This window comes from Schistocerca gregaria, chromosome 2, assembly GCF_023897955.1.
Source record: "Schistocerca gregaria isolate iqSchGreg1 chromosome 2, iqSchGreg1.2, whole genome shotgun sequence".
Taxonomy (NCBI): Eukaryota; Metazoa; Arthropoda; class Insecta; order Orthoptera; family Acrididae; genus Schistocerca; species Schistocerca gregaria.
In genome coordinates, this window is record NC_064921.1 from 676,935,583 (window position 1) to 676,955,982 (window position 20,400).

Genomic DNA, 20,400 nt, shown 5'->3' on the forward strand with positions numbered 1-20,400 from the left:
CAGTATTTGCAAGAATGTGTCCTGTCATTTCGGAATCCTGAGGCGAGCTGTTGCCAACCGATCGATCGATAATGCTTCCCTGTTCACTAATTGTTTCACTGTGTAAACCATTGTTTGCAGCCCGCTCCATTTCCCTATGTACAATTACCAAATTACTACTTTGAACATTAGTTAATTCATTACATGGTGGTGCTAACACACTGCCTTCGTCTTCACTGTCATTTCTCAGTTTACTTTGGAGCCTAGTAGTACGTTTTTCACGCGCCATTATAGTCACAATATTTCACATGACAACACAGAAAAGCACAATGTTAAGAGCAAAATAGGAAAACACAGTAACATAGCACTGAAAATAATAACTAGTTAATTGCAAGCGCAGCTGCGAAATACTGCATGCTAAACTACATGCATGCCACAACTATTTTACTGTACAACAATGAGAGACTGCAACTACAAAGGAAATTCTCTCTATGATTACGCGCTAGCAATAAACAAAAGCTACACTAATTACACAAACTACAAGGAAAAAGTCAGAAGATTCCAGTGAGGTATACTTGGCTAAGGGTCGACATATGCAACGTCCCCTTCGCAAAATTTATACACGACTGTGCTTAAAGTGACACACAATAGTTTTTAGCGCAACGCAATCTGACTTTCAATAATCCCTACAAGAGAATGGCCTTGACTAACATTAACCTATATGTTTCTCAAATCACTTACCTCACAAAAATCTTCGTTACTCGAACTACTGCAATACAGCCAGCGCCACTACTGCCAGCTAACTAAAAGATTCAAACTACGGAAGTCACTAACTACTGATAGGCACAGTTAGTAAATGAAAGATTTTAATAGAGAACAAACAATGTATTTACCTTTATAGTCATAATAGATATATCAGTTCATGACACCAATTCTTACAGATTTCAAAACTCCGCCATCTCTCTCCCCACATCCACCACTGCTGGCGGCTCACCTCCAACTGCCCAACGCTACGCGCTGTTAGCATCCAGCTGCCGCTGTCCAACACTACAATGACAGACAACAATGCAAACCAGCCACAGACTGCACACGGCACAGCCAGTGATTTTTCATACAGAGCGCTACATGGCGTTACCAATGAGAAAACGTAAACAGCCTACTTACAACTGCCCTTTTCAGGAGCAGGTTTTAAAACGACTGAAGGAGGCAATCCAAAGAAAACGTCCCGTGGAATGACAAGGTGGACGAACACTGACTGCATCAGGACGATGTTCCCTCCTGCACATCGCTTGTTGTAGGGACTCCTCTGTCAGCCTCCCTGTTCACCGGATTTGACACCGGCGGATTTCTGGCCCTTTCCCAAGATCAAAAAGAGCGTCAAAAGTAACGGGTTTGTCACTGCAGAAGACATCAAAATCAATGCGACGTCTGAACTTCGGAAGATACCAAAAGAGGACTTTTATTGTTGTTGCCAGCAGTGGCAGGAGCGGTGGATCAATGCTGAAGGAGCATATTTTGAAAGCGATTAAGTAAATATACAAAACATGTGCCTGTATTGTGGTAATAAAGAGTTGCAACGAAGTTCCGGGCACTTTTTTATTTCCCCTCGTATTCCAGATTTGTCTTTGGAATTGAAAAAGGACTTGCAACAGCCGTTGAAGGGAATCGATAATGTTTTGTAAAGAGGTTATAAGATATAGTTTTGACATAAAACTCACCAGTTCGATCCGATTAATTATTAGGTTTACCCATATAATCTTCACTAATCCCTCTTTCCGCCATCATCAGTGATTTTCCTGCCCAAATAGCAAAACTTATCTACTACATTTATTGCCTCATTTGCTACTCTAATGCCCTCGGACTTGGCTCATTTAGTTAGACTATATTTTCCATAGTCCTTGTTTTATATATATATATATATATATATATATATATATATATATATATATATATATATATATATATAAAAGACTAACTAAATTCCATAATCCTTGTTTTAGTTTTATTCATATATATAAAAGTAAAACCAGGATTATAGAATTTAGCCTAACTAAATGAGGCAACTCAGAGGGCATTAGGGTAGGAGATGAGTCAATAAATGTAGTAGATAAGTTTTGCTATTTGGGCAGCAAAATCACTGATGATGGCGCAAGGAGAAATGATATAAATGCAGACGGACAATAGCAACAAAAGAGTTTGTGTAAAAGAGAGAGTTTTAACATTAAGTATAAACTTATGTGTTCGGAAGTATTTTCTGAGAGTATCTGTCTGGCGTGTAGCCTAATACGTAAATGAAACTTAGCCACTAAAAAAGTCATCCAAGGGGAGAACTGAAGCTTTGGAGGGTCTACAGGATAGTGGTGAAGATTATGTGGGTAAACCTTATAATTAATCGGATTGAACTGGTGAGTTTTGTGGCAAAAGTTTACTAAAAGAAGGAGTAGGTGGTAGTTACGAGTCAACAAATAAGCAAAGGAAAGCTCTGATTTCTGGCTCATAAGGGCCAATGGCGTCATTCGGATTCTGTATGGAGGCACACCGCACTCCGGCAGCTGTCTAACTTTGGAGCCGCTACTTCTCGTTCAGTGAGCTCCTCAATTGGCCTCACGGGGCTGAGTGCACCCACAGTCCTCCCGCTTCGGAAAAAAACTAAACTAAACTCCACCTGAACAGGCCATGAACGCCCTACAGTACCGACCGGCAGCCGTTTTTTTTTTTTTTTTTTTAAAAAAAAAAGGCTCTGAGCACTATGGGACTTAACATCAATGGTCATCAGTCCCCTAGAACTTAGAACTACTTAAACCTAACTAACCTAAGGACATCATACAACACCCAGTCATCACGAGGCAGAGAAAATTCCTGACTCCGCCGGGAATCGAATCCGGGCGCGGGAGCCGCCGTTTCATCTTTAGCCCACAGGAATCACTGGATGCGGATATGGAGGGGCATGTTGTCAGCAGACCGCTCTGTCGGAGCCGCCACTTCTCAATCAAGTAGCTCCTCAGTTTGCCTCACAAGGTCTGACAAAAAATGACTCTGAGCACTATGGGACTTAACATCTATGGTCATTAGTCCCCTAGAACTTACAACTACTTAAACCTAACTAACCTAAGGACATCACACAACACCCAGCCATCACGAGGCAGAGAAAATCCCTGACCCCGCCGGGAATCGAACCCGGGAACCCGGGCGTGGGAAGCGAGAACGCTACTGCACGACCACGAGATGCGGGCTCACAAGGTCTGAGCGCACCCCGCTAGCCAACAGCGCTTGGCAGACTAGATGGTCACCCATCCAAGCCCTATGCCAGTCCGACAGCGCTTAACTTCAGCGATCGGACGGGAACCGTGTTACCACTGCGGTAAGGCCGTTGCTCACCTCGGAAAAATCCTGGGCAATATCGGAAACTGAAGTCTGATCTTCCGCATTACAGGCAGACTCACTAGCCACCTAGCTACGGAGTCAGCAAGGAATAGTCAGTTTTATCACGTAGGAACACGTGATAGATAAAAGAATAAGAAGGAGGCAAAGAGTTGACTACAGAAGCGTATTCAGATGGATACAGATTGCAGTAGATATGTAGTGAAGAGGCTTGCGCTTGGTACTCTGAGAAGGAGAGCTGTATCAAACCAGCTTTCGGACTGAAGACCAGAATAACAACAAAACGTTTCATTTTATTCGTTAAAATACCATCAGTTGCCTTGAATGAAACATACACTCCTGGAAATGGAAAAAAGAACACATTGACACCGGTGTGTCAGACCCACCATACTTGCTCCGGACACTGCGAGAGGGCTGTACAAGCAATGATCACACGCACGGCACAGCGGACACACCAGGAACCGCGGTGTTGGCCGTCGAATGGCGCTAGCTGCGCAGCATTTGCGCACCGCCGCCGTCAGTGTCAGCCAGTTTGCCGTGGCATACGGAGCTCCATCGCAGTCTTTAACACTGGTAGCATGCCGCGACAGCGTGGACGTGAACCGTATGTGCAGTTGACGGACTCTGAGCGAGGGCGTATAGTGGGCATGCGGGAGGCCGGGTGGACGTACCGCCGAATTGCTCAACACGTGGGGCGTGAGGTCTCCACAGTACATCGATGTTGTCGCCAGTGGTCGGCGGAAGGTGCACGTGTCCGTCGACCTGGGACCGGACCGCAGCGACGCACGGATGCACGCCAAGACCGTAGGATCCTACGCAGTGTCGTAGGGGACCGCACCGACACTTCCCAGCAAATTAGGGACACTGTTGCTCCTGGGGTATCGGCGAGGACCATTCGCAACCGTCTCCATGAAGCTGGGCTACGGTCCCGCACACCGTTAGGCCGTCTTCCGCTCACGTCCCAACATCGTGCAGCCCGCCTCCTGTGGTGTCGCGACAGGCGTGAATGGAGGGGCGAATGGAGACGTGTCGTCTTCAGCGATGAGAGTCGCTTCTGCCTTGGTGCCAATGATGGTCGTATGCGTGTTTGGCGCCGTGCAGGTGAGCGCCACAATCAGGACTGCATACGACCGAGGCATACAGGGCCAACACCCGGCATCATGGTGTGGGGAGCGATCTCCTACACTGGCCGTACACCTCTGGTGATCGTCGAGGGGACACTGAATAGTGCACGGTACATCCAAACCGTCATCCAACCCATCGTTCTACCATTCCTAGACCGGCAAGGGAACTTGCTGTTCCAACAGGACGTCCGCATGTATCCCGTGCCACCCAACGTGCTCTAGAAGGTGTAAGTCAACTACCCTGGCCAGCAAGATCTCCGGATCTGTCCCCCATTGAGCATGTTTGGGACTGGATGAAGCGTCGTGTCACGCGGTCTGCACGTCCAGCACGAACGCTGGTCCAACTGAGGCGCCAGGTGGAAATGGCATGGCAAGCCGTTCCACAGGACTACATCCAGCATCTCTACGATCGTCTCCATGGGAGAATAGCAGCCTGCATTGCTGCGAAAGGTGGATATACACTGTACTAGTGCCGACATTGTGCATGCTCTGTTGCCTGTGTCTATGTGCCTGTGGTTCTGTCAGTGTGATCATGTGATGTATCTGACCCCAGGAATGTGTCAATAAAGTTTCCCCTTCCTGGGACAATGAATTCACGGTGTTCTTATTTCAATTTCCAGGAGTGTATTTGCAATTTTGGTTTACTTTTAGATCAAAAACAGTTCGTCTCAAAAGATATTGTAGTTTGATTTTTGCAGGTTGGATTTACATATAATTATCTCTTATACCTGCAAGTGTCGTCAGCATGCACAGTTTTCAGGTATTCTTGCGTTTGGCACTCATGTTTATAAAACTGCTCCCACCAGCATGCGTCCGCTGCACGTTTCGAACCACCGATCACATCGATGACGGCCTTTGTGGAGACGACCATTGACCTAGTGTAGCAAAAATATGATTAACCCGAAGAGCAGAAAGGTTTCCATTGATGGACGGTCGAATCCCGATGGTTCCGTGGCCACTGTAACCGTAATTGACGATGTCGTCGTGTCAACACGTGAACTCGTAGGGGTGGTCTGCTGCGGAGCTCCATATTCAAGGATGTGCGATGAACGGTGTGCGCCGAAACACTTGTGCGTGCACCAGCATTGTGCTCTTTCGCAGAGATGCCACAGACCACCAACTACCCTACTTTACAGAGTAACGAGGCCTCCGAACCACATGTTCTGGGAAGAGTCGTCTACGTCCAACCAATTAGCGCCCAGCTGTAGTTTCACTGTCCTTCTGCCTCTTTCCGTTGATTCTCACAACAGTAGCAGGTGAACATTCGATCAGCTTCGCCGTTTCCGAGATATTCGTTCACAGTCTTTGCGCAGTTACAATCTGTCAAAGTTGCTTATCTCCCTGGACTTCCCATTTGTAGCCCATATCTTCGCTAGGGTGATCCCCCGAGTCTGCTCGGCTTACATACTTTTGTTACCGCGTCACGTACCCCAACGCCAACAGGCGGTTCAAATGGTTCAAATGGCTCTGAGCACTATGGGACTTAACTTCTGAGGTCGTCAGTCCCCTAGAACGTAGAACTACTTAAACCTAACTAACATAAGTACATCACACACATCCGTGCCCGAGGCAGGATTCGAACCTACGACCGTAGCGGTAGCGCCGTTCCAGACTGTAGCGTCTAGAACCGCTCAGCCACACCGGCCGGCGGACCATTTAATTGCTTTACTGCTATAGAAAAAGGCATCTTTGCATTCTTCACCACCTCAACCGCATTTTTCATCACGACAGGATTCCATGTTTTTTGTTCTACTTTCCTGGCATAATTCCTGAGAATCTTGACGTCCTGGCATGTGAAACAATAGCAAGCGGCAGCGGCAGTCCGTTTTTGATGACAGGATTTTTGTAGTAGGTCAAGTATAAAGAAAAGATATGGCTTTAATTACAATTAAATAATTGAGATTTGTCACAAAGAGATGGAATGGTGGATGATAACGTTGTTGATAAAAGGATTTAGAAGCCAGTCTGTAGTATAATGCCTGATGTATGGAACTAACTAGCTCTTATTTGCAAAAACCTTGGTCACTTTTCCCAACAAGTAGTGTGGCCACGTTTTCCGATTGTACGCCATGTTGGCATCAGTGACCCACAGATGGAACTGTCAAACCGAAATAGACAACAAGGAACTAAATTTGTAACCGAAAAATGTTGTTTAACCATTGGTATTCGAAAGAAGATTACTCATCTTATAACTCAGGTAACAAGAACAACATAATAACTCGCTTTGAGTCAGAAAACTGAAAATCAGAAAATTGTTTTCTTAAAAACTAACGGAAGTAGATTCCTCTGTCGGATCACTGACAGCAATGGTGGTGTATATGAGAAGTAGTTTTACCACTTCTCCACAGGCAGTAGCACTATCAGGACGAAAAATATGCAGTGGCCACGTTCCCCTACGTACGCTTGAGTACAGAAGGTAGTTTGATTTTTAATTTACTTTATTATAGTGCAGAAGGTAGTTTGATTTTTGATTTAGTGTATTACTATACCCTTATTTGTGTCTTTCTAAACAGATCATCTGTTGATGGCTTGGAAACAAATCGAATCCGTTCATACACCGTTTCTAGTTCAAAGATGGACAGCTCGTTTTGTATTATCCTGATACAGGAGAAAGAGTGTCACGGGGTACCTATCATTAAACCAAAGACCGTTTTTGCTTTGGAGACATCTTTTCAGGAAATTTCTCGTCCGAATGTCAAAAAAATTTGACTCCACCTACAGACGGAGAAATAACCTTCGTAACAAAATATAAGAAATTAAAAAAAAAGTGTGTGAAATGTTATGGGACTTAACTGCTAAGGTCATCAGTCCCTACGCTTACACACTACTTAACCTAAATTATCCTAAGGACAAACACACACATCTATGCCCGTGGGAGGACTCGAATCTCCGCCGGGACCAGCCGCACTGACCATTACTGCCGCGCCTTCGACCGCTCGATGAAATTTTTAGGGGCCCATTTTTCGAACGTGCTGTTCGAAAGAATGGTAGTCTGAAATTGGTTCTGTGAACCCTCCATTAGTCACGTAAGTGGGGATCGTAGGCTAATCCTACAGAAGCGGATGTAAATGTAGTAGAAGTTATTATTTTATTCATCCGTCGATCACTTTTAAAAGGATATTGATCATGCCATTATATTAAAGTTTAAGAAGAAAATACAAGCATTTACATATTAACGGTTCTACTTTGCAACACTTAGTCAGCCATGGGCACACAGTAGCAACCATTCCGAAATTTGCCGGAAGTAATTTAGTGAAATAACAAAAACCATATATCAGATTGGCTGGACTGAGATGGGAAACTGTAACCAACATTCTTCCAAATACAAACCTAGTTTGTGTAAACCAGTGCACCTTACCGGTTTATCCATAGTATGTAATGCTATTTTACAAAGACGTTACTTCATAATATATAAAGCTATTGCTAGACCGTTCTTTCATTTATCTAGACTGATCACTGCACACACTACAGACATCACACAATGAGACACTATAAGTAGTAGGGAGTTGGAGGTATCATCCCAATTTTGACGTCAAATTGATATGCAAATCAATTAAATTGATCAATTAATCACCCCCACCCCCGCGGCCCCGACCACGCCCACCCGCGCCCCAAGATGACGTCATGTGTTTTTCTCAGCTGCACGTGTGCCCTAGCCTACTCATCCCCCTCCCCTCCACCACCCCTCCCCCAAACCTACTCTATTGGAGGGAATTTCGAATTTTGGCGAGAATTTCTTTGCCCCAGGGCTGTGCTGAAATCTCACCCCACCCCACCCCACCCTCAGCTGGGAATTGGCAGGAAAAGGACTCAGCCTGTGCTGGATAGGATGGACGTATGTTTTTATTTAAACAGTCTCTATTTAAACAATTTGAGGCAGTGGTTCCATCCGGTGTGTTCACCATGGGGTCCAGAGTCCAGCTGACCTAGTACACAGCACTGCCACCAGAGGACACCATCGTCCCTCCTGTGACATAATCCAAGATGACAGTCTGAAGGGGGAAAATGGTGGGAAAAGGACTCAGCCTGTTCTCGGCTGTTGGAGAGAGGAAGGAGTGTACTTCATTTATTTAGGGACGGATTTCATGTAGTTTATTTATTACACTGAACAAAACACCCTGACGTGCTTGAGGTCTTAGTAAATAGTCTACAGACCTGCAAACTACTCGTAAATAATGCATTACATTGATGTGCAGAGATGCAAACAATCGTACATCACCGAAATAATGCATTTGTAACATTATGCAAACATGCTCAAACACTTAAACATCCGAAAATAATGCAGTGCACAAACACACAGTGCAAGTAAAAAACGCAACGTATCAGCGACTAGAACCTTGGTCCTCCTGGGCGGAACGTCCAAGTGCACCTCCCTAACACATGGAAACTATCCGGATGGGGGAGAGAAACGTTAGGTTCGTGTACTTTATTTATTTTGGTCGGAAAACTGACGCAAATATCGATCCTAATTACTTAATTAATCACAAAGATCAGTCCTAATTACGCAACTATCTGCATAACGCTGCACAAGGATGCGTAAAATTGCAATACAACTCAAAAACTGACGGTATTATATAACTGGTGTTATCCTGCTGGGAAAAAATTTCGCAACACCACTCGAAACTGACGCAAACATCGATCCTATTTACGTAATTAGTCACAAAGATCGTTCCTAATAACACAACTACATGCATAACGCTCCACTAGGACGGCAAAAAAGTGCAATACGCCGCAAAAACTGACCATACCATCCAACTGGGAAACATGCTGCTGGGAAAAAATTTCGCAATAGCACTCGAAACCAGTGACAGAAACACTCAAACTCTACTCTACACCTACAGGGTGGCAGAAAAAAGGCTGAGGTGAAAGCTACTATCTTTATTCTTTCTGGCTGGAAATATGTTCAACTGACGAGATGCTGATGTTGGACAGAGAGGAGTTTAAAAAGTATATTACCTGCAAGCATACAGCATCTATCGTTGTTTGACATCGGATTTCGATACTGACGCCTACTAAAAATCACCCTACAACCCAGCTAACCGAAGCCAATACACAGTCACAGCTGACTGAAAAATGCATCACACTTCTATTACACTTCGAAATTGTCATGAAGAAACCAGCACGTGTAACGAAGGCAATAAAACTTATAGAATCTCATTTCATTGTTCTGTTCCGTTCCAGCAAGTTAAGAAAAGAGTATCCCTTTGTTGTTTAACTCTTATTTGGCGAAACACAGCGAAAATTTTAAGTTCCAGTATGTGGAAACTTTGCGCATATGGTAGTAGCTTTGTTTACATACATCTGCGACTAGGCCTAATTTTTGTGAACGTGTTTTCTTCTTTTTTTCGGTGATCTAACTTATTGTCACTAATCTTTCGTAAACGTGTTTTCTTGTTTTTCAGTAATTTAATTTGACTTATTCTCGCTAAAGTAAGATTCTTATCATGAGTGAAAAGTGCCTGACGTGCCGTAGAATAATTAGCTCCGGGGTTTAGTGTGATGGCTGCAATAGTGTTTTCCATCGGTGTGACTGTAGTGGAATGGGAAATGGGGAAGTGGATCAGCCTCATCAGTGGTTCTGTAGGATATGCAGCAGAGATAGGAAAATAGTGATACAAGAGGGGAAAACTGCTGCCCTTCAGGCGAAGTTAGCGCAGTCTAGGGAAGATCTGAACAGGTTAAGGAGGGAGAAGGGTAAAGAGAGGTGAGAAGTGGCAACAGGTAACAGGAGGGACAGACTTAGAACTTTGTCCGACAGCTTTGTGGTGAATGTGAAGAATACGTTCGACCTGTTGCATCAGCTAGAAACTGTTGAGCCTCAGACAGAAGTAGGTGTAGAGAGGGCACAACAAACTTTCAGTAGAAAATTGAACAAGATTGTAGGGAAGTCAGCAAAGAGAAAGAGAGTTTTGTTGTTAGGTAGTTCACATGCCAGAGGTTTAGGCCAAGTTTTGCAGGATCAATTATAACCAGAATACCAGGTCACAATTTTTTTTTAAACCTATTGCTGGTCTGGGTCAGGTGCCAGAGGATTTAGGTTCACCCTGTAAAGATTTTACCAAGGAAGACACCGTGGTTATTGTGGGTGGGCTGGGCAATAGTATTGACAGAGATCCTGGGTACAATTTAGAGTGTGACCTGGCAAAGGTTGCATCAGCAACTAGACATACCAGTGTTGAGTTTGTGTCTGTTCTGAGACCCCATGACCGACCTCATTTAAACTCTTCTGTCAGGAGAGTTAATTTGGAGTTACAATGGCTACTTTTGGCGGGTGCAGAGTCACATATTGGTTTGGTTCCTGTTGATTATCTCAGTAGGTGCGATTATACTAGACATGGGCTACACTTCAACAGGAAAGGGAAGGGTAAACTGGCTGGGCTAATAGCAGGAAATGCAAGAGGGGGGGGGAGGTGGCACTGCCATGAGTGGTAATATACCAGTGGTCATAGCAGCACTTTTTTAAGGATAGGTAGGACAGAAAGAAGTCAAGTTCTGCGGGAAGTAAAGATTGAAACAAACCTTCAGTTTGAGAAAGAATTCGAACAGCATAATCCTGGCACATTGGTTCAGCAAACACAGATGTTGGTTAAAAATTTACAGCAATCAGCAAAAATTTTATTTCCTCCTGATTTCATCTTAGTAAATGTGAAATGCCAATTATCTTTAGTGCATCAAAATATTCGAACTACTTATGTGCATTGATGAATTAGAGTCATCAAACCCAGTTTATATAATCTGCCCCTCTGAAGATCATGTGACCACTGGTATAGATATGTTAAACCTTGCAGAATTTAAGTTAGCCTCTTAAATCTGTAGAAAAACTATGGAGAAAGGAGGAGTTGCCACATTTGTTACAGATAGTTTTAAATTTAAGGATATTGACATTAATAAGTTTTGCTTAGAGCAGCACTTAGAAGCATGTGCAACAGAGATAGAATTTCATAATAGGTCCTTTACAACAGTAGTCATATACAGAGCACCTTCAAGAAATTTCAACCGGTTTATAAACGGTGTTAAGTATTTATTATCTCATCTAAAATTAAAAAAACAAAGAACTAGTGGTTGCTGGTGATTTTAACTGTCAGTGAACAGCTACTGAAATCAGTTATATTGTCATTCAATTTAATTTCTATTGTAAATTTCCCAACTAGGGTATAAAAATGTTCTAAGACTGCCATTGATAATACCTTTATAGGCAATTCTAGGCAATTATGCCACATTACAAAACCAGTAGGAAATGGGCTATCTGACCATGACATGCAACACATAACATTAAATTTTGAAAATTGTTGAGGTAAAATATCTATCAGAACCGAGTACAGAAGGCAAATAAAACACTCAAAACCTGAGAAATTTAGGAGATTGCTCAAAGAAATTAATTGGATGGATGTTAACAGCATCCAAGACACAAATGGAAAATACAAAACATTCATTAATAAAGTTAGCACCTTATTTGAAAATTGTTTTCCCCTGAAGGTAACTGAAATTAAGCAGAAGTCTAATAAGAAACCATGGATTACACAAGGGATAAAGATATCATGTGAGACAAAAAGGAAACTATCTGATATGTAGGGATACCTTTGATAGTAGCATTATAGCTCATTACAAAAATTACTGCAAAATATTGAAGAAGGGTATCCAGAAATCTAAACACCTGCATTATGAGAAGAAGATAAATACATCCAGCAATAAAATAAAAACAATATGCGATATAGTTAAGTCAGAGACAGGTAGAACCAGAAATGAGGAGGTACAAATATCTCTAAAAATAAATGAAACCCTGGTAACAAACACATGTTGTGTTGCAAACCATTTAAACAAGTTTTTTGGCTCTGTTACTGATAGCATGGGGTTGTCTGATTCAGTAAATAATGTAATGGAATATCTGAGACCAGTGCACACAAGCAATCTTACTAAAATGGAATTGACTCTTACTTCACCCAAAGAAAGAGAATCCATCATAAAGCCCTTGAAATCAAAGCATTCTAGTGGTTATGATAACATATCAACAAAGTTAATAAAGGAGTGTTCATATGAACTTACTCATATCTTAAGTTATTTGTGTGATCAATCTTTAACACAGGAACATCAGTAGGCAATCTGACATCATCTGCCTGGGAAGAAATTATATGTGGTGTTCCCCAAGTTTCCATACTAGGTCGACTACTTTTTCTTGCGTATATTAATGACCTGTCATCTGTGACATTACCGGATGCCAAGTTTTTTTTCTGATGATACAAACATTGCGATAAATAGTAAATCAAATATAAATTTAGAAAGGGCAGCTAATCAAATTTTTACTGAGATTAATAATTGGTTCATACCCAATTCACTGTCATTAAACTTTGAAAAGACCCACTATATGCAGTTCAGAACTTCCAAGAGATTTCCTTGTAGTGTGTGTATAAAATATGATGACATGGAAATAGGAGAAGTTGAGAGCGTAAAATACTTGGGATTACAACTTGATAATAAATTCAGTTGGGAGCGACATACTAACGAATTGCTAAAGCACCTAAACAAGTCTGTGTTTGCAATGCAAATGATGTCAGACATAGGAGATATAAATATAAAAAAAACTGCCATTTTTGCTTATTTTTCACTCCATTATGCCATATGGTATCATATTTTGGGGTAACTCCACAAACCGAGAAAAACTTTTTAGGGTACAGAAACGTATAATAAGAATAATGTGTAGTGTAAATCCAAGAACACCATGTCGAAACCTATTCAAAGAATTGGGCATACTAACTACAGCTTCTCAGTGTATTTATTCCTTAACGAAGTTTGTTGTAAATAATACATCTCTTTTTCCAATTAACTGCTTACTACAACTCTACCTAAGCGTCAGACCTGAAGACGTAAACACTGCAATCGCTCTGATGAATGATGATCTGTCTTCAGTAGTGACATGGGCGAAAAACCTGGGGCTTAAATTAAATGCAAAAAAGACGCAAGTAATCTTAATAGACCATCAGAAATTAATAAGTTCAGATTTCCGCGAACGGCTACCTCCTATTCTGCTCGAAGGTACTCCAATACCATATCAGAAAACAGTGAAGAACCTGGGTGTAACTTTGGACGAGCATCTCAACTGGGCGGAGAATACAGTCGCAGTGTGTCGAAAGACGTCTGCTTGTCTCTATGCTCTCAAAAAGTTTCGGAACATATTCCCACAGGACTTGAAACGCCAGCTCGTGCAAGCACTCGTTCTACCGAACCTCCACTATTGTGATGTGATTCAACAAGGCATGAGTAGTGAAAACAAAAGACGGCGAGAGCTAACCATGAATGCCTGTGTGCGTTACACCTGCAACATTCGCCGATATGATCATGTTAGTGCTTCATACTCCGAGCTAGGGTGGCTGCGGCCGGACAAACTGCGTGACTGCCACACTCTATGTCTACTTCACCGACTCCTCGTCGCGCAATCACCACAGTACCTAGCTTCAGAGATAAAAACCTGTCATGCCATCATAATCGAAACACGAGGTCACTCTTATCTGGTATCCTAACTGTGCCCACTCACAAAACAAAAACTTTTGCAAACTCCTTCTCAGTTGCCGCTGTCCGCCTCTGGAACAAACTACCCCTTACCTTGAGGAAAATTCAATCTACTGTTGCTTTTAAGAAGAAGTTGAAGCATTTGCTACTATCATCCGCATAAAATTCGCCACAAAATTAATGTGCAAGGCCAATCCTCTCATCTGTCAAATAGCAAAGCTAGCGTCTCCTATCTTGCTCCTGAGATGCCTTCCACTTCATCTATCTCTATTAGCCACGCAGTCTTCTTTTCCTTTATATTTTCCTTAATCATGTTTCATCATGTCTCTCTATTCTTCTCCTCCCTTCACCATGAGTCTCCCTCATACTCCCTGCTGCCAGCACTCCTATCTAAAATCTTTCTCTTCAATGATGTATTTTTCGAGGTGTACCTTTCTAATTGTTTATCTCACTTTTTGTATTAGATGTAGTTTAACATACCTACTAAAACATATGACTGTAAAATAAGCAGAATGCCTGGTTAGATGTAAGAGAGGGCCTGATGGCCCTAATCTTGCCAGGTTAAATAAATAAATAAATAAATAAATACTACACAGTATCAATGCTAGGAATAAGAGCAATATACATAAAGATTTAAAAACACTTACTCTTGCCCAAAAAGGAGTCCAGTATTCAGCAATGCATATTTTCAATAAGTTACCAGCAACCATTAAGAGTTTAGTTTCAGACAAGGCACAATTTGAACCTATATCATTAACGTCGGTTTGCAGTAGGGTTTTGGAGCATATACTGTATTCAAACATTATGCATCACCTCGAAGGGAACAATATATTGATACGTAATCAGCATGGTTTCAGAAAACATCGTTCTTGTGCAACGCACGAAGTAATGGCCGCTATCGACAGGGGATCTCAAGTTGATTCCGTATTTCTACACTTACGGAAAGCTTTTGACACCGTTCCTCACAAGCGACTTCTAATCAAGCTGCGGGTCTATGGGGTATCGTCTCAGTTGTGCGACTGGATTCGTGATTTCCTGTCAGGAAGGTCGCAGTTCGTAGTAATAGACGGCAAACCATCGAGTAAAACTGAAGTGATTCAGGTGTTCCCCACGGAAGCGTCCTGGGACCTCTGCTGTTCCTGGTCTATATAAATGACCTGGGTGACAATCTGAGGAGTTCTCTTAGATTGTTCGCAGATGATGTTGTAATTTACCGTCTAGTAAGGTCATCCGAAGACCAATATCAGTTGCAAAGCGATTTAGAAAGATTGCTGTATGGTGTGTCAGGTGGCAGTTGACTCTAAATAACGAAAAGTGTGAGATGATCCACATGAGTTCCAAACGAAATCCGTTGGAATTCGATTACTCGATAAATAGTACAATTCTCAAGGCTGTCAATTCAGCCAAGTACCTGGGTGTTAAAAATACGAACAGCTTCAATTGGGAAGACCACATATATAATATTGTGGGTAAGGCGAACCAAAGGTTGCGTTTAATTGGCAGATGCAACAAGTCCACTAAAGAGACAGCTTACACTACACTCGTTCGTCCTCTGTTAGAATATTGCTGCGCGGTGTGGGATCCTTCCCAGGTGGGATTGACGGAGGACACCGAAAGGGTGCAAAAAAGGACAGCTCGTTTTGTATTATCACGTAATAGGGGAGAGAGTGTGGCAGATATGATACGCGAGTTGGGATGGAAGTCATTAAAGCAAAGACGTTTTTCGTCGCAGCGAGATCTATTTACGAAATTTCAGTCACCAACTTTCTCTTCCGAATGTGAAAATATTTTGTTGAGCCCAACCTACATAGGTAGGAATGATCATCAAAATAAAATCAGAGCTCGAACAGAAAGGTTTAGGTGTTCGTTTTTCCCACGCGCTGTTCGGGAGTGGAATGGTAGAGAGATGGTGTGATTGTGGTTCGATGAACTCTCTGTCAAGCACTTAAATGTGAATGAGTAATCATGTAGATGTAGATGCCGAATATCTAAGCCCTTTCCCCTCCCTCCCTCCAACCACCTACAGGATGGATGGATGGATGGATGGATGGAGAGAGGGAGGGAGCTATTCCACCAAATGCCTTGCGGCACGTGATGGTCGCTGTCCGCCTTGAGGCGATGGTCCTTCGCCAACGCAATAGCAGGTATAGATAACTAAACAATAGGAGATAAAAGAATGGTTGACCCGAATGCAACTTGGGTCATTGGGTCATCTGAAGTATAGTGACACAGCTGCACCTAATGGTTAGGGGGCGCACCTGTGGCACATAAAATGTCGAAAATTTAGGATTTCACGTCTGTTAGTAACATTGTGCCTTCTAATGTAGTTAATGGGTCGAGAAAGAAAGAAAACGTTCGAGACTGGTCACTAACAAAAACTCTGCAAGTCTGACAGAAACCTTAGTTAATAAATTACAAGTAAACTGAGTTGCTGGTCCTGATGCCAAAACAATGTTGGAGTTACGTAAGTATGCGTAAGTATATTTGTTTATTAGGATACAGTGTGAAATCGATGGCGTACTCGGCAAGTGAAGTGTACCAGTCTGAAGAGTGGCGCAGACCAGGGTGCAAGTGCACACAGTGGAGCTAAGTGTTTGTAGGTGCGCAGCAGTTTTCCAGTGGCAGAGCGTGCGCGTTCTTAATAATGGAAAACGACTAACGCTGTCTAGACAGAGCCGCGCACTAACGAACCATTTCCACTGATACACCGCCGCTGCGCGCAACTTGTTCGCTGTAGCGCAGAGCGGCGAGGTTTGGCGTCCACATAGGCTGTGTCGCGCTGCGGCGAACCTCATTCCTTGATTTTGCGCAGAGTGGCGCAGGGCGGCGAGGCCGGCGTGGACGCGGCAACAACATTTGAAATGCTGGATTAAAAAAAAAAAAAAAGAAAGTCTTTCTTCGTTGATGTCGACACGCGATACAAAGACAGCGTTACACGAGTATCACGGTGACTGTGTAGGTACGCTGAAGAGCCAAAGAAACTGGTACACCTGCCTAACATCGTGCAGGGCCCCCGCGAGCACGCAGAAATGCTGCAACACGACGTGGAATGGACTCTTCTAATGTCACTGTACACTCATCAAATGGTCTACGGGAAAATCCTCACTTCATCGCTACCTCGGAAATGCTGTGTCCTATCGCTCGTCCGCCGACTACAACACCACGTTCAAACTCACTTAAATCTTGAAAACCTGCCGTTGTAGCAGCAGTAACCGATCTAACAACTGTGCTAGATTCTTGTTTTATACAGGCGTTGCCGACCGCAGCGCCGTATTCTGCCTGTTTAGATATATCTTTTTTTGAACACGCATGCCTACACCAGTTTATTTGACGCTTCGGTGTATATCATCAGGAGTAGCTTTCACTCTTTTGGAAATTTGTTGTAAGGTACTATGGGACCAAAATGCTGAGGTCATCGGTCCCTAAGCTTACGCACTACTTAATCGATCTTAAACTAACTTACGCTAAGGACAACACACTCCAATGCCAGAGGGAGTACTCGAACCTCTGACGGAGGGAGCCTCGCGGACCGTGACAAGGCGGCCTAGATCGCGCGGCTACCACGCGAGGCTCGTGTTGATTGTTTGTGGTAATGGATGTGAAACTGGATCAGATCAACAATAATACAATCAAAATATCCACGGGTGTACTGCCCGTCTATAGTGTCCAACGGGCACAATATTTCGTCGATCAAACATGTCGCCATCATCAGGTGAACTGACGGACTGAGCTCCTGTGAACATGACGACACGGAGATCCGTACGCTATGGCTGCTCCGGGGGAACTGGGTTCGGTCGCGGCGGCGGCCGATTTAAATACCCTCCGCCCGCGGCGCGCTCCCTCCGCCGTCCGCGCCCCGCGCCACGGTAGCGCGGTGGAACAGATTGCGACGGCGTCTGAGATGACGTCGGTGTGATGGCTCTGTCCGCCGTGATCGTCACAACTATGCGTTTGCTCGATTTACTCTTGATTAACCCAATCGCTGGTTCCCAAGCCTTGCTAAGATTATAGCCACAGTCACGGTTTATGAGGTCGTCATTGGTGCGAATTTCGATGGCCTCTCTAACAACGCTGTCCCAGTATCTCGACGTCTGTACCAGAATCCTCGTGCGGTCATACTCCGTAGCGTGATTTTCCGACAAACAGTGTTCAGCGACCGCCGACTTGCTCGGATACATCAGTCGAGTGTGCCTCTGGTGTTCACGGCATCGATCCTCGACGGTACGCATCGTCTGACCAATATACGACTTGCCACATTGACACGGAATCTGGTACACGCCGGCCTTCCTCAAACCGAGGTCATCTTTGGGGCTCCTCACCAGTGCACAAGTTTTATTCGGAGGACAGAACACAGTTCCGACCCGGTGTTTCTTCAGAATGCGGGCGATTAAGTCAATGAGTAGAAGGCACATCTCATTTAAAGCATTTACTAAACATCTAATCCCGTGTTTTTTTTCCCCTAACTCTCCAGGAAGTCGGATTTGTACATCACTCCGATGTGCTAAGATATCGTCATTGTCATTCATAACTAAATGCTTTATTAACTAATACTGGACAGTAGATGTCCGCAAAAATTTTTCCAGAGGGGGAGGAGGGGGGGGGGGGGCGTGGAACGCAAGTCTCTAAAACTACCATTTTTGACATAAATTACTTGATCAATTTTGAGATGTGTCATGGCACAGGAACTAAACTGTGAAGGTCACAGAAAACAATCACTATATTCCAGAGAGCTGATGGTTATCCACTCAAATACTTATATTTGCTATAGAGACATTACGCTGATACTTAATCCAAACTGGTATAGTCGCAGGTCAGAATGCAGCTACTGATGTCCTTTAGATCCTTCTTTAAGAAATTCTTTTATGTTTTGTGATCTAAATCCCGTGATTATAGCACCTTTCTAAATATCTCTTAGCTTTACAAATCAAAAATACACACAATTCCATGGTTGAAAAGTGGTAGGATCAAGCTCGATCGGTCATCATGACCCAAGGTATACCAGTTACATAACAGTTGTTGATGCAGAAGCTGTCTGATTTCTTTCATTAGCTGAAGTGCAATAAAAAATTAGCAGTGACTAAACAGTTCACTCTGGTTGTTCTTGTAATAAAAAATGACTGAGCTTGAACGAAACAGTTTTAGTAGTTAGAAGAAAATGAAGGTAATGAGACATCACATGAAGACGGTGAACATGATTCTGGCTCTGAATTGTCTCCTAGTGAAGACGAAGACCCAGATACAGGTATAATTTCTTATTTACTCGATACAGGAAATAATTTCAGACGGTCATCACAGCCTCCAGCGCGGAGTGTGCAAAGTCGGGACATTTCCGGTCTTCCGTGTGTTGCAAAGAATATTGACAGTGATGCAAATGAAATTGATTTTTGGCTCTGTCTCTTCCCCGATGGCATGCTGAATGAACTAATTAGACATACGAATTAAAAAATTAATTTTGGAAAGCCAAGTTATTGAGATAAGAACAATAACGTAGTTCATGAAGTAAGCATGACTGAATTTCCGTTTGCCTGTGGAAGTACTTCACGCCATTTTAGCAACAGTTGAGTGTTTAAGTTGGTGAGCTGTTTGTCAAAGATATTTTACTATCAGCACATATCAGCCACTTACATTGTTAATGAACATTCTGTAACAAAAAAGTGATACATTGTGTTTATTAAATGTAAACAAGACATTTTTGCAATATCAGAACTTGTACCGTGTGTCGATGTTGGATCTACAAAGTAAGGTCACCTTACTAATGTAGATCGGCATCGAGAATTTCGGGTATACCTTTAAATTGCGTACTAAGTACAACGCTAAAGTATGGAAGTGCAGGTGTCTCAGTGTGTCTTTAGAAACAACCGCAACGCGATTTCTTCAAGTTTGTGATGTCAAAGCCTTTGACGAAGCAACAGTCACATTTATGCTGAATGAATACCGCAACAACAAAAAAGAGAAACTGTATATTAGAGAATCACGTCCTTTAATATATACGGTAAGCAATAATAAAGTCTTCGCATTCCTTCGGTAGCTCAGTTGGTAGAGCGGTGGACTGTAGAGGTTGCAGAAGCGGAAATCCATAGGTCGCTGGTTCAAATCCGGCCCGAAGGAAATATTTTAATAATTACATCTTTGTAACTCATAGCTGGATAAATATCACAAGAAAAGTATCAAGCTCTGTTGATGTATGCAGAACGAGGCAGGTGGATATTCTTCAACGCTCCATATAAAACTCCTCTCACTATACAATTATGTAATTTCTTGATAATTCCGCAGAGTGAGGAGATGCAGTAATTAAGTCACTAAGAAGCATGACGGTTTAAATTCCTATTTAGCCGTCCAGGTTTTGGTTTTCCGTTGTCTCACTCGTGTAGTTTAAGGCAAATACCGGAATTGTTTCCGGGAATGGATCACG

The 20,400-nt window shown here is 43.0% G+C and overlaps 1 non-coding gene across 1 annotated transcript; it reads left to right on the forward strand.

Annotated features, from left to right (window-relative positions):
* The first annotated feature begins 20,006 nt into the window (after positions 1–20,006).
* Positions 20,007–20,096, forward strand: Trnay-gua (transfer RNA tyrosine (anticodon GUA)). Its single transcript is given in 2 exon segments — positions 20,007–20,043; positions 20,061–20,096. It is a non-coding gene; the product is annotated as a tRNA-Tyr (tRNA).
* Positions 20,097–20,400: the final 304 nt, after the last annotated feature.